General features: G+C 44.8%; 1 protein-coding gene across 3 annotated transcripts in view; it reads left to right on the forward strand.

Annotated features, from left to right (window-relative positions):
• The first annotated feature begins 1,644 nt into the window (after positions 1 to 1,644).
• Positions 1,645 to 13,596, forward strand: part of ITCH (itchy E3 ubiquitin protein ligase) — a 59,716-nt gene continuing 47,764 nt past the window's right edge. For all 3 annotated transcript variants that reach the window (XR_003501505.3, XM_027473110.3, XM_027473111.3), the window contains exon 1: positions 1,645 to 1,789. The gene's annotated coding sequence lies outside the window, so the exon portion shown is untranslated. The remainder of the gene's footprint in view (positions 1,790 to 13,596) is intronic.

Below are 13,596 nucleotides of genomic sequence, written 5' to 3' on the forward strand. Positions count from 1 at the left end.
CCAAACCGTGGGTCCTGAGAGATGACAAAGAAGAGGACAACTGGAGCTGACCCTGAGCCTGAAACGGACCTCGGACGTGACCCTGGAGCTAACCCCAAGCACCAAACCTGAGCCCCAATCCCGAGCACCAACCCCAGACCCTTGACCCCAAACCCTTGACCCCAGAAACACTACCCCAGAGCCCCCGACCCCCAGAGCTGGGCTCGGCCCCGAGGCCCAAACCTGAGCACCAACCCCAAGCCCCAAGCCCAGACTCTCAACCACAGAGCTTGGAGTATAGGCTCAGGGTTGGGGCTTGGGTTTGGGTCTCCGGGTGTGAGCTCGGGGTTGGGGGTTCGAGGTTAGCTCCGGGTGCAGGGTCAGCTCCAGGGTCAGGGGCTCAGGGTCAGCTCCAGGGTCCAGCCTTGGGGTCACCTCCAGGTCAATCCAGGGCTCGGGGTCAGGTCTACGTCTGGGGCTTGGGGTCAAAGGTCTGGGTCTGAGGCTCAGGGCTGGGGCACCATAGTCAGGTCTGCTCTGGGGTTGGGTGCTCCTTGGTCGAGAGTTTGGGGTGGGGGCTCGTTACTGGGGCTCAGGGTTGGGCCTGGGAGTTGAGTCTGGGTCGGGGGCTCTGGAGTCAGGTCTGGGGCCAGGGGCTCTGTGGCCAGGTCCAGGTTGGGTGCTCCAGGGTAAAGGGTCCGGAGTCAAGGGTCCAGGGTTTGGGCTCGGTGTTGGGGCTCGGGTTTAGCTCTGGGTCCAGGGTCAGCTTCAGGTTTGGGGGCTTGGGGTCAGCTAAGTTTTGGGGCTCTGGGTTGAGGCTTGGAGTCCAGGGTCTGGGGTCCAGGGTCTGGGGTTGGGGTCATCTTCAGGTCTGGGTTCTGTTCCGGGGGTCACAGGTCAGGGTCAGCTCCAGGGTCCGGGGCTTGGGCCCAGGGCTTGGGGTTAGCTCCAGGGTCAAGGGTCCAGGATTGGGACTCTGGGGTCAAGGGTCTGGAGTTGGGGCTTGGGCTTGGGATTAGCTCCGGGGTTAAGGGTCTGTTTCAGGGGTTGGGGTTTGTGGTCTGTTTCAGGGGTCGTTTTGTCAGGGTCAGCTCCGGGGTTGGGGTCAGCTCCAAAGTCTGGGGCTCAGGGTCGTCGCCTGGGGTCAGGGGCTTGGGCTCAGCTCCAGGTCTGGGACTTTGGGTCAGGTCTGGGTCCGGGGCTCGGGGTCAACTCCGGGGCAGGAGCTCTGTGGTCGAGGGTCTGGGGTCAAGGGTCCGGTGTCAATTGTCCCAGGCTGAGGCTCAGAATTTGGGCTCGGGGTTAGCTCTGGTCCGAGGTCCACTCTGGGTGTTGGGGGTTCACGGCCTTGGGCTGTGGGCTCTCCGCGAGCGCTCCAGGCAGCCGCCGCTGACGGACGGCTGCGAGGGGGGACCAGGGCCGGGACCGAGCGCTGCAGCTGAGCCGGGCGGCTCCACCGGAGCGGGGAAACGGCAGCCGTGGCCTGCGGCCAGCCGCCCCCGCGAGGTGCCCGCGGGATCCCAGCGCCGCGGCGGGGACTCCGCGAGGCCTCCGGGCGCCCGCCCCGAGCCGCGGAGCCCCGCCCCCGCCGACGCCCCGCGGCTCTCTCAGGCCCTCACCGCCCGCCCGCCCCTCGGGCCGCCGGGCGCGCGCGCGGAGCACGCCGGGACTTGTAGTCCTGGCGCCCCGGCCGCGGCTCTGTCGGCTCCGCGCGTGCGCGGATCCCGCCCGACTTCGGAAAGTCGCTGCCTCGGGTCGGGCCCGGACCGGCTGCCATCTTGGCCGAGGGTCGGAGGAGCCGCCGCGCCCGGTGAGGGGAGCAGGTTCCGCGCCGCGGGCAGCCCGGGAGGGCGGGGGCGAAGGTGGCGGGGAGAGGAACTGTGGGGGAGGCGGCCTGCGGGGGAGGCGCGGCGGCCCCGCCGCTCCCCGGGGCTCCGGGCGGCAGAGGCGGGGGGCGCGGGGACCCCGGCGGGCGGGGGCCTGGCTCCTCCAGGGGCTCCGGCCCCCCCCCAGCGTCTCGCCGAGCGGCGGCCCCGCCGCGCTGGCCCCCCCCCCCCCCACCCACCCCCCCAGGCGCTGGGCGGTCGCTGCCGGGCCGGGGCCGGCCGGGGCCGGCGGTGTCGTTCCGCCTCCCCAGGGCATGGGGCGGCGGTGCCGGGCCCCCGGCGCTCCCCTGCGGGACTGCCGGGCTGTGTGCGGGGCCCTTCGCGGCGTTTGCTGGTGGGGCCGCCCGAAGGCGGGCACCCCGGCTCCAGCGTTTGCTTCCCCTCCCCAGTCGTCCCCTGCCATCCTCTCCGGGCTCCCTGTGGCAGAGATCAGCCCGTGGACCTTTCGGGGCCTTGGGGGTTGCTCCCGTCACAGGCTTTGCTTTCCAGCAGCCGCTCCGTAGCACAGTCCCTTCTGCAGGTTTTGTTTTTAGTCTTCTCTGAGGATCTCGTGCCCTCTCTTCTGGGTTGTTATCCAGCTAACGCTGCTGCAGCCACTTTAGGAGGGTTTGATGTCTTTGTCTCGTCAAGATACAGCCGTGCCATAAAGTAATGTTACCCAGTGATAAAGCACGAGTTTGGGTGGTGTTTATGGTGAACCCTGTTACCTCTTGCTGGTGCCACTGCTGTATTTTGGAAACATCGATAAGTTCTGGCTGTTAACCCTCTTGTTGCCAGATAGGGGGGTTTTGATCTTGTGTGGTGATAATATCCAAGTGAAAGTCGAAGACATTATTTGAGATTATGAACTGGCTCTGAAATCCAAGCATTCAGCTTATTTTGATACGTGTAATTTGTGATGTTACATTGGTTAAAGAACTCTGTATTTGCATATAATGCAGAGAGAGAGGACCGAGCATAGCACTTAGCACTTATGAGTTGTCATTTGTGTAGTGTTCTTTACCGTTGAAGATTTGGAAAACGTCCCTAGTGAAACTAATCTGTTTATCTTGGTTAGAATTAAAGACATCAGAAACCAGGGGGTTTTAAACCATCTTTTCTCAATATGTGATTGTTGTGTTTTTTTTTTACAATGAGTTTCTCATTGCTTTGTTCCATCTCTGCTACCTTACTACTTGTACTTTTTGCAGAGGAAAGCAGAGAAATCTGCACCAATTCCAATGATGACAATCAGTATTGAGAAAATGACAATAGATCCGCCTATTGATTACTTGAATTGATCTGAACAAGGCATATAGAAGAATGAAAAACCAACTTCAGTCTGTCATCAGCTCAGAATTTTATTGCTTTAAAAATCATTTTGTTTGGAAAAAAAATCACTTCTTACAGTGAAGGACGAAAGCAGTTCTGATTTAATTACAATTATATTGCTATTTGCTACAGCTGTTTAAATCTGAACTTCATCTAGTGTGCATTCTTAGTTATGATTTGATGGAGAGTTTTAATCACTGTCCTGAATGTATTCACCTCAAGTGATCATCAGGGTAATATGCACTGTTGTGATCAAGTTTTCTTGTGTTTAAACAAAGAACTGATACAATACACATGAAAGATGATGTTGCAGTGGAAAATAACTGAGACTTCCGAGTGCTAACTCTGAAAGCTTCTTACAGATTACACAGTTATTTTGGGTCTTAAGAGAGGTTGAGAGAAGATTATTCATATGAATTTATTGGTTAAGCAACAGTATTTTCTGCAGTCAATTTTCTCTCCCTTTTTAAAGTTATGTTTGTTCTGTGATGAGACAGGCCTGAAATATGAAGTTGTCTTGTTCCTTTGGTTCTAAGTTTCAGAATAATTTGTGAAAGTTAACTACTGAATAGATAAGCTAATAGGAAGACAGGTGTTAAAGTAGTATTATATTTCTCATGTGGAGTTTACATTTGTCATTATCTCTAACAAAGCTTGCCTTTGGACTGCTTGCAAAAACGTTAAATGAGATTTTAAAAATTATTTTTCTTTTATTTTGTGGCACATACAGTAGTTAAGTCCAACTTAAGTCTAACTTAATTAGTTAATGGACTACTAATTAAGTAGTTAAGTCCATTATCTGTATAAGTCGATGACAACATCTAAACAAACATCTGTAAATATGGACTGTATAACCAGAGTGGTAAACATTCAACCCTGGCAAAATGCTTCCTGTGCTGCAGCCGAAACAGTTTGATTTCTCCTTAAAAGCAAGGAAAAGGCATCTATAGGGTTAGACCAGAATGAAAACCTTGGAAAGGATAATTATGAAGCTTCTGGGATTGCTATCACCAATGCTATTTATTTTTAAGACTTTCTGTTTGGCCGTCCAGTTAAGTTCATATATACTCCAATTTTTGTCAGTCTGTTCTGTTTATACGTAATCGGAGGAACTGCTTTATGCCCTTACAGCTAAGGAGAATGAACAGGCATGCATAACTTGGAGGAGAGCGCTGGCCTCAGTTGCATGCTGTAACTGCACTTTGCTCAACTGCTGATGCACTTTGAAGTGTGTGCTCACCTCAGAAGAGGAAGTAGACAAGCCATGATTACAGTCTAGCTTGGGAGCATTCTGTTTGTAAAGTTACTTTTTTACTGTCTCATATTTTTAAAGGTTTTGGCCAATAAACCTATTTGTTTGTATTCTTGGGCTGTGGTTTGTCTGTTACTGTAGCTAATTCTGTGCCCATGTTTTGGAGAGGGAAAGTTTGTTTTTCTTCTTCATCCCTCTTGCACGAAGAGTAAAGCAATAAGGATTGGAGAGTTTTCTGCAAGTGGCTGGCATTCAGCTTTTACTTACTGTGCAGAGTTCTTGCAGCTGAAAGATTGATCATTTTCTTCATCAGAATTGCAAATTGCACTTTGATGACATGAAAATAGTGCATCAAACTGGGAAAGAACATTTTAAAGAAACCAAGGCTTCGTTTCTTATGACCAGTTTTTAAGTTATGCCTGGAATTCCTCTGTTTACTGCAGTGGGGCATAGAACAAACTTCCTGATTAAAACATCAAGGACAGATTTTTTTTTTCTTTTTTTCCTCTCTGAGGAAACGTGATACTAGATGTTGTTGCACTGGTTATTCAAATATTTTTATTTAAAAAAAAAAAACTGGCAGTATGTTAATACACCGTTTTTTTTCGTTTTTTAATAATAAAAAAGATCCTCCTGTTTAGTAACTGATAATGCCTGCCTTCCACCCACCTGCCTGAGCTATTCTAAACTGTGCTCATAGAAGATGCCTATTGTTTCAGACGGCACAGAAGTACTTAACATCTTTGCGTTTAGGTAACTGGTTTTGAAGTTCAGAGTTTGCGTTCAGAGTGTGGCCATTGAGCAGAAAAGACCTAATTTCTTCAGGTGGATTACTAAAGTATTACCATGTGCAGCCCTTCTTCTTTTCAAGATAAGAGAATGGTAAGTGACTTAGCTTTTCTTGAGCTGCACAGATCTCAGGCTTTAGGTTAGGCAAATTATGGTAGGGAAACTGGAGTTGTCAAGGAGAGGCTGTTGATATTGGCCTCTGTAAAATCTTTGTGCTTTTTACTGTTGTTTATAGGTCCGGCTTTTTGTCAAGAGGGCATACCTTTTTCTCTCTGTGTTACCTAGATACCTGGAAATCTTTTTAAAGTTTAATATGAAAAAAAGAAAGACCAGTTAAGCTTTGAAGAGACCTTGGATAGAAAGAAAAAGCAAAGTAAAGGCATGGGTGTATAATCTGGTTCTGATTTACTCATTGCATCATGAAATGGAAAGCCATTTGCAGTGAAGTACCCATCAAGAGCATAAATTTGTGACCAGGAGCGTATTAATTTACTTAAGAAATCAAACAGCTTGTTTCATTTAAGTTTCCCATGGTTGTGGTGGAACTTCTGCCTGTGCGAGGCGTTCATGTACTCTGCAGGATTGTCTGAGTGGAGTGAAGCAGTTGCTGCCTTCCTGAACTTTGCTTCTTCCAGTACAGTGAAAAAAGCTCAGGAAGACTAGATGCTGGCTGAACAAGCTGAAGAGACAAAGAGTGGATTATGTTAATTTTCAACGTGTTTTTGGTCAGCAACCATTCCCAGTGCTTGTTGTTTTTTAATTAAATATTAATAATCATTGCTCTTGCTTGACAGTTAGAGTGGTCAGATATCCAAATTTTAATTTCTTCACTGCTGTCTTCATACACGTTTAAATAGATTAAGACCTGTGCTTTGTTGACGCTAATTTTTGCTCTGCCAGTGCCATGAGCTGCTCTTCTCTTTATTTGCAACACAGTTAGATGGAATCAGCTCTTTATAAAGATTCAGTTATGAGTTTTTTTTTCTTACTTTGGCTTGTCACAGCCTGAATTGTCCATTGTATCACGGAGTAATTTCTCTTCATCTAGATTATTTTTACAAGTGTGTGTGTTTAGGTATCTGTGTACCTCGTACTGCTCTGACTATATCATTTCATAGACTGGATTGAAAATTAATGGTTAACATATAAAAATGTTCACAAGGTGATAATGTCTTTGACATGATCTTTAATCTGACCTGCTAAGTTATTGGAAAATGATTAACTCCTTATTTTCACTGGATTTTACTTGAACACCTCCCTTTTCTAGTTAAAGCTTACAGGGGTGATCCTGCATGTGAAGGACACTTCATTCTATAAAACAGTGGGGGGGGGGGAAAAAAGGCATCACACTTTTTTTTATCTTCTATTTTCTTATTTGCCTTTTCATCGAAGAATAGCAAGGCTGTTCATTTTCTAAATGTGTGTGGTTCCTACAGTGTGTGTTCTGTCCTCAATAATGCGGTCTTCAAATAAGCTTCTTATTCCAACTGTTTGAAGGGGAATAAAGTGTATCATGGTAACAGGAACAAGGAAGGAAATGCTGAAGGTAAAATGTTCATCACCTAAAGATGTAGAGGAAACCTTCTGATCAATGTGCAGATAACTGGCATGCTTGTTTCTGTGCTTGTTAAACTGAGTTTACTGATGAGTCATTGGAATATCTTTTTTGAATGCTACTTCAACATTTTTGTTATTAATCTCCCAGATTAGTATAAAAACATAGAGGCAGCCTGTGGAGTGTTCTGAAATAATAGAATACTTATCCACACGAAATAAGTGGAATTATTTGCCTTTTTGCAAACGTGCCGTGTGCTGTATATTACAATGACAATTTTCAGAGTAGAGCTGCATTTGTTAAACATTTGCCTGACCCAAATCCAGTTCACATCACTAAATAAGCTACCACAAGATGCAGGTTTTCTCACTGTTCTTTTCACTGTGCACCCCTAGAATCAATGTATTTAAGCCCTGATCCGAAATAAAGTTCGGACAGGTGGGTTGGTTCTTTGTGGAAACCTGTAGCTATTGTCAGTGGTTTCTTTGGGTATTCTCCATGGTTAATAGTTTTAAACAGGGTCCTGCAAAGCATGGTATGCTATTCCTTTTTCCTTTCCCCCTCTATGAGGCCCTGAGCACTACAAGGCTTTTGTGGTGTTAGTGACAATTCAGGAGTTATTAAGCAGAAAATAACATGTAAGGAAAGTCTTGCTTTGCTGTTCGTCTGGGATGTGAACATCTGAACAAAAAAATTACTATTCCTGATGCTGATATTAGAGGTGAAAATACACAGACTGCTGTGTATTCCCATTGAAGTTATCAACTTCCCAGGGAGTTGTGTTGCTGAATGTCGAATTAATTCCCAGTTAAGCGCTGGGCGATGCAGGAGCTGGGGGTGGAGAGGCTGCAGCCAGTAACAGTGGGGACAGGATCTGTTGGGAGAGAGAGCCTCAGTTGTAGTTGGAATTCCTTTCCTTTTTGGAATTTCATTTCGTATTTTTAAAATAGCAAATTCTGTACTTTGTATTTTGTATTTCTGCCATCACACCTTAAAATCAAATGCAGTAAAACTCCTGTGCGTTCCAACTAAATAAAGAAGTGTCTTAAACTGTTAATAGTAGGACTGTTGCACCTCAGGTGACTTAGGGTTTGTGACTGGGAGAATGCCTTGATGGTTGAAGAGGTGATTACATAGCTTTAGGACCCTTTGGGCCTGTACTTGTACTCCAGTATGCGAGTGGCTTTTTTGTTTGCGTGATAATGCAGGGAAAAGTAAGCTGCGAAGGGGTGTTGTGTAGTATTTCTGTATGGTGTAGTAATTGTGCTTCTGCTGAATTATGCTCTCCATGTAACCTACCACCACCAAAGAAAACCTGTAACTATTGTTTTGTAGTTAATCAGGCTTTTTTTTTTTTTCTCCCCTGAGGATTTGCTGAATTGAGACAGGTCACTAAGTGTCAATCTAGTGCAAGAGCTGGCCTGAAAATGGACGCGAGCTTCAACGTGGCTGGGAGGAGGAGAAGAGAAGTTGAGGGACAGCCACTGTGGGGACCGCTCCTCCAGCAGTATCAGGCTGCCCAGCGCCCCTGTGCGCCCCCAATAACTGCAGGAACTGCCCTGGCACCACACTTACTGAATGGTTACCTCTAGCTCCCTCTAAAATTTTAGTGGGGGAGATGTTTCTAAGCTTCCTCACAATTGTGTTTGTGTTGTACCCCTGTAGTGTGGTGATTCCCTTTAAACTGATGGATGTCATTAATGTTTATTGTTAGCAGATAGTCCTGTTCTTTTTTCATATGTGTAATTTTCAGTTTTGTGTACAAAAGATCTGGGATGTAAAGACTGAAACTTCTATTAAATAATTTTATTTATTAATTAATGTATTACATAAATATTATAATTACTACAGTCTTCTGGGTAACCAAGATTTCAAAGGAGAAGTCTGCTTTGTTTTCTGATTGTTTTAGGGCTGCACCAGAATAAAACAGGAGGGCTGGGAATATTGTAATAATGCAGCAGTTCTAAGCCATTTTATTTTTCAGGGAGGCATGAGCTGGAATGTAGCAAACAGGAGCATTTTGCAAGTTTGAGATGGTTGTGTTGTCCACTCCTGGGTATTTTTTCATGTTGCCACTGGCAAAAGGTTCCTAGGAAGCAGGTGACAGACATCTGTTGCAATTAGATAACATGAAGATATTTTTTCCAAAATTCAAGATTTTGCTAGCAGCAGTTCATAGTCTTTTGTAAGACAGTGACCCAGAGCAGAATATCAGCTACCTCAGTGTTTGCTTAAATCATCTCAAAAATGTGGAAATTATCATTTCCATTACAGCCTTCTGGTTTGCTTGCTTAATAATGCATAATTTAGGTTGGAAAAAATCAACCTTTATTTCTGTCTGGCACTGAATTTAGCACACAAGAATATTTAATTTTCTTGTGTACAGTAGATTTCCAGTTCTTGTTTCTTCAGCCATTTGTAATGCTTCATAGTATTCACAGAAGTTTATTTTTCTTGTAGGACAATGCATGTGTGTTTTACCTTCGTAGTTAGATAGCTGTAAGAAATTCTGTGCATTGGCTACAGTAGCAGTCTCTGGTTCTTAGAGCTGGATTTACTAAGAGGAAAAGTCTTGTGACACCTCATTTGATAGAGTAGTTACAAGCAGCAAGTGATGAAACTTTCTCTTTCAAGAGATTTCAAATAATCAGCACATTTCAGATTTGTGGTTATGTCACTGGTGGCAGAGAATGATTCCTCATTTCCTGCCAACTTGAGTTACTTGAATTGCAGATTTGCATAGTCTGGTTTGATTCACTTCATTGCTTAGGGACCTGCAGTGAAATCTGTTCTGCAAGGCAGTTTTTGTAAGGTGATGGATACTGTTTGCCAGTTTGTGTATGTTCATACTTCTATGGTCCACGTTGTCCACATTCCCACATTCATGAGAGCAACGAAACTGAGTTGTTTCCGGGGCTTTCTTCACTGTTACACCCCCAGAGAGAGGTGCCTTTGTATACATGCACACCTTCATCAGTGCTGTTTATGTAAGTCCTCAGAATTGTACAGATAACTATTAAAGCAGGTGTGCAGTGTGCTGTACAGGTTTGTACCAAACATACCTACATTAATGTAAACAAGAATCTTTGGTATCATATTTATTACCTTTTTGAAAAATCTATCACTTTTAAGTCCTGCAAGTGGCAGATATAGTTTTGGTTCTAGGTGTGTAGACTACTAATATACAACAGCCTTTAAAAACAATACTTTTTAAAACAAGTGTAATAGTAAATTGTGATACTTAGTAATAATTTAAGGTAAGAGCATAATTTAATGGACAAATTTTGTTTTTCATTCTCCCAAGAGTTAAAACCTTGGTTTGTAGTTAATATGAATAAATATGTATATGTACCATTGATAATGAAGTGTAGTGCTGAGAGTGGAGTGGGAAAATACATTGAAACAGGCACTGATCAAAAAGAAAAACTTATGGGCAGAAGTTACAAAATGCTCTGTAGATGCTGTCCTCTGCTATTAATGTCTGAATATGTAACTGCTTCTAAAGCAACTTACTTAAAAACCGCAAAAGGTGGTGGTCTTGTATTTTGGTTTACTTTATAATATAGAGATAATATATAATATTTAGATTCGTACTGGCACATGAAAGGTAAGGCCTTTGAAATACATTTTAAAATAGCTGTAATACAAAAAACATTAGTTTGCTTCTGATGCCAAATCACAAAATAACCAATATTGTTAATGCTCAAGTGGTGCTTCAGCATAGCTACTGATGCCAGCCTTTGTCTTCGTCCCCGTGAGCATCAAATTGCATTCATTAGTGTTTCTGAAGTCTGCTTGTGAAGGTTAATGATTTCAGCCTTTTAATTGAAATAGATCATAAGACTAATCTAAACAGCAATGCTACATAGGTATGTCTGTAATAATGAGTTAAATGTATGCATGGGGAAATAAATGTATGTATCTTCTACAAAATGTCTTGGACGTTTTGTAGAAGGCTGACTCAAGCTGCATGGTTTTGTTGTGTGTGTTTTTTTTTCATAGTGATCAGTAAAAAGGTAAAAGGAGATGGTCTTTAAAAAGTGAGAATAAATACCTAGTTGCTCTCTACCGATATCTTAAAGGAGGCTGTAGAGAGGTGGGGGTTGGCCTGTTCTCCCACGTGCCTGGTGACAGGACGAGGGGGAACGGGCTAAAGTTGCGCCAGGGGAGTTTTAGGTTAGATGTTAGGAAGAACTTCTTTACTGAAAGGGTTGTTAGACATTGGAACAGGCTGCCCAGGGAGGTGGTGGAGTCACCATCCCTGGAAGTCTTCAAAAGACGTTTAGATGTAGAGCTTAGGGATATGGTTTAGTGGGGACTGTTAGTGTTAGGTTAGAGGTTGGACTCGATGATCTTGAGGTCTCTTCCAACCTAGAAATTCTGTGATTCTGTGTGATTCTGTAGGCTTGTGCACTGAATTTGAATACAGACCTTGGGAAGAGCTGGAGAAACTAAAGTAGCTGACACTGAAAGTTAAGATTACTGAATCATAAGAAGGTGCCTATCTGTTTATGCGGACTGTGCCATTCTATTCAGACTGGTAATACTTAAGCTGTCATTAATAACTGGTCATTGAAAAGGAACTTCAGCTGAGGGGAGGGGAAAAACACACACACACACATACACACACACACAAAAAAAAAAAAAGCCCAACTTGATAGATGTCTCTGTAGAGGAGGAATCAGCTGCAAGACAGAGACCTAAAGAGAACAGGCTGGAAGAACAGAACAGGTAGAAGAGGAATGATTGAGTTTATTTTGGGGAATTCAGAGAATCACAGAAAATGGTGGCTTTAAAAGAGTTCTGGAGATCACCTAGTCCAAACCCATCTGCTTAAAGCAACTTCAGTGAGCACAGATTGTTCAGGACCATGTTCAGTCAGGTTTGGAGTTTTTCTGAGGATGGAACACCATTGGCAAGAGCCTGACTACATCTTCTTTGCCCTCACCCCCTTCAATTATTTATGCACACTGATAAGATCCTGCTGAGCCTTCTCTTTTCCAGGCTTAACAATCCCAACTCTCAGACTGTCCTCATATGTCACATTCCCATCTCTTTGTCATCTCCTACGTCCCCTTTGGTGGGCTCACCCCAGTACATTTGCATGCCTCTTGATTTGGGGGGCCCAGAAGTACACTCCCTGGTGGTGTGGTCTCACCAGTGCTGAGTAGAAGGGAAGGACCACCTCCCTGACCATGCTAGTGATGCTTGTCCTAATGCAGCCACAAGATGCTGTTGATGCTTTTTCTTTGCTGCAAGAAAACACTGCTAATTTGTCTTCAGCAGGACCAATGTTTTCTGCAAGCTACTGTCTAGCCAGCTGGCCCCTGGCCTTTACTGGTTCATGCGTTTATTCCTCCCCAGGTGCAGAATTCTGCACTTTGTTGAACTTTGTGAGGTTTCTGTCTGTCCATTTCTCCAGCCTATTGTGGTCCCTCTGAGTGGTAGCAACTTGTCTGGTGTATCAGCCACTCCAGTCAGCTTTGTGTCAGCATACATGTATTTTCTGAGGGTCAGCTTGGTCTTGTTGTCCAGGTCATGAATGAAGAAGTTAAACAGTGCGGACCAAGGTGTATATACTGTAGGGTACACCAGTGATGGCCAGCCTCCAACTGGACTTTGTACTGCTCAGCACAGCCCTTTGAGCATCACAGTGCTGCCAGCATTCAGCCCCTCCTCACAGACATGTAAACTAGCCCAGACTTCTTCAGCTTGTCTGTATGTTGCAGGAGACAGCCTTGAAAGCCTTACTGAAGGCAAGCATCTGCTGCTGTCTTCTCACCCACAGAGCCAGCCGTAGAGGTTTGTCAGGTAGCTCAGACATGATTTCCCCATCCTAAATCCATGCTAACTAATCCCAGTCAACTTCTTGTCATTAATATATTTGGAAATGGCTCCTGTGAGCATCTGTTTCCTGACCTTCCTAGGGACTGAGATTAGGCCAACCAACTTGTAGTTTCCTGGATCCTCCTTGCTCTTTTTGAAAATAGCAGTGACATTTGCTTTTTTCAGTTCCCAGGAACCTTTTAGGAACCTGCAGAGTCACACAGAGGGAGCTGAGTGACCTTTCTGCTGCTGTGTGGCCCAGCATGGGCTTCACCGGGCTCAAATGCCCCTCCAGAGAGCTAGCAGAAATTGAAATTTTGATGCATGATTTTTATCTGTTGTATATAGAATGAGTGGGAAAAGTTCAGTTTTTCATCATCTGCATAGGTACTTTGTACTTGGAATTTATCTTCTTTACAAAGAAAAGGCATTTGTATTTACACCAGGAGTGCCGCTCAGTTACTTGCTGCCTTTCATGTGGTGCCAGTGGTCCTGCAGCCCAGCTGAGTGCAGTTGCCAGCTCCGGCCACAGGAGAAATCCAGTCTCCTGCCTCTGTCAGGGCACAAGCACGTTGCTCATTGTCAGAGCTTTCTTTCACCTACAGCATTATTCATTCATGTGAAATAGAAACATGCTTTAAATGTGGCCTTAATCAGTTAGATCCTTATTTACTTAATTTTAGCTGTGGTGGTAATGTCTTTCCAGTAGTTTCATAGAAATATTTTTTTTAGCCTAGATAGTAAGCAGAAGAAAGGAGAGGTGGGGAGGATTCTGAAACTCAGTAGTTACAGTTCCTCCAGAATAGTCTCCACCATGGTGACAGCAAATTAATTTAATCTCTCTGAGCCTTAGTGTCCATAGGTCAAATGGCTAGAGCAATATCCCAGAATCACAAAAAGCAGCTCTATTCCTAATGATGGAGAATGGGAAACTTTGGGACTTAAAACAAAGCAAACATTTGTGAGAAAACATCTCCAAACCGAAAGGGAGCAACAGG

Source organism: Anas platyrhynchos, chromosome 21 (genome assembly GCF_047663525.1).
Source record: "Anas platyrhynchos isolate ZD024472 breed Pekin duck chromosome 21, IASCAAS_PekinDuck_T2T, whole genome shotgun sequence".
Taxonomy (NCBI): domain Eukaryota; kingdom Metazoa; phylum Chordata; class Aves; order Anseriformes; family Anatidae; genus Anas; species Anas platyrhynchos.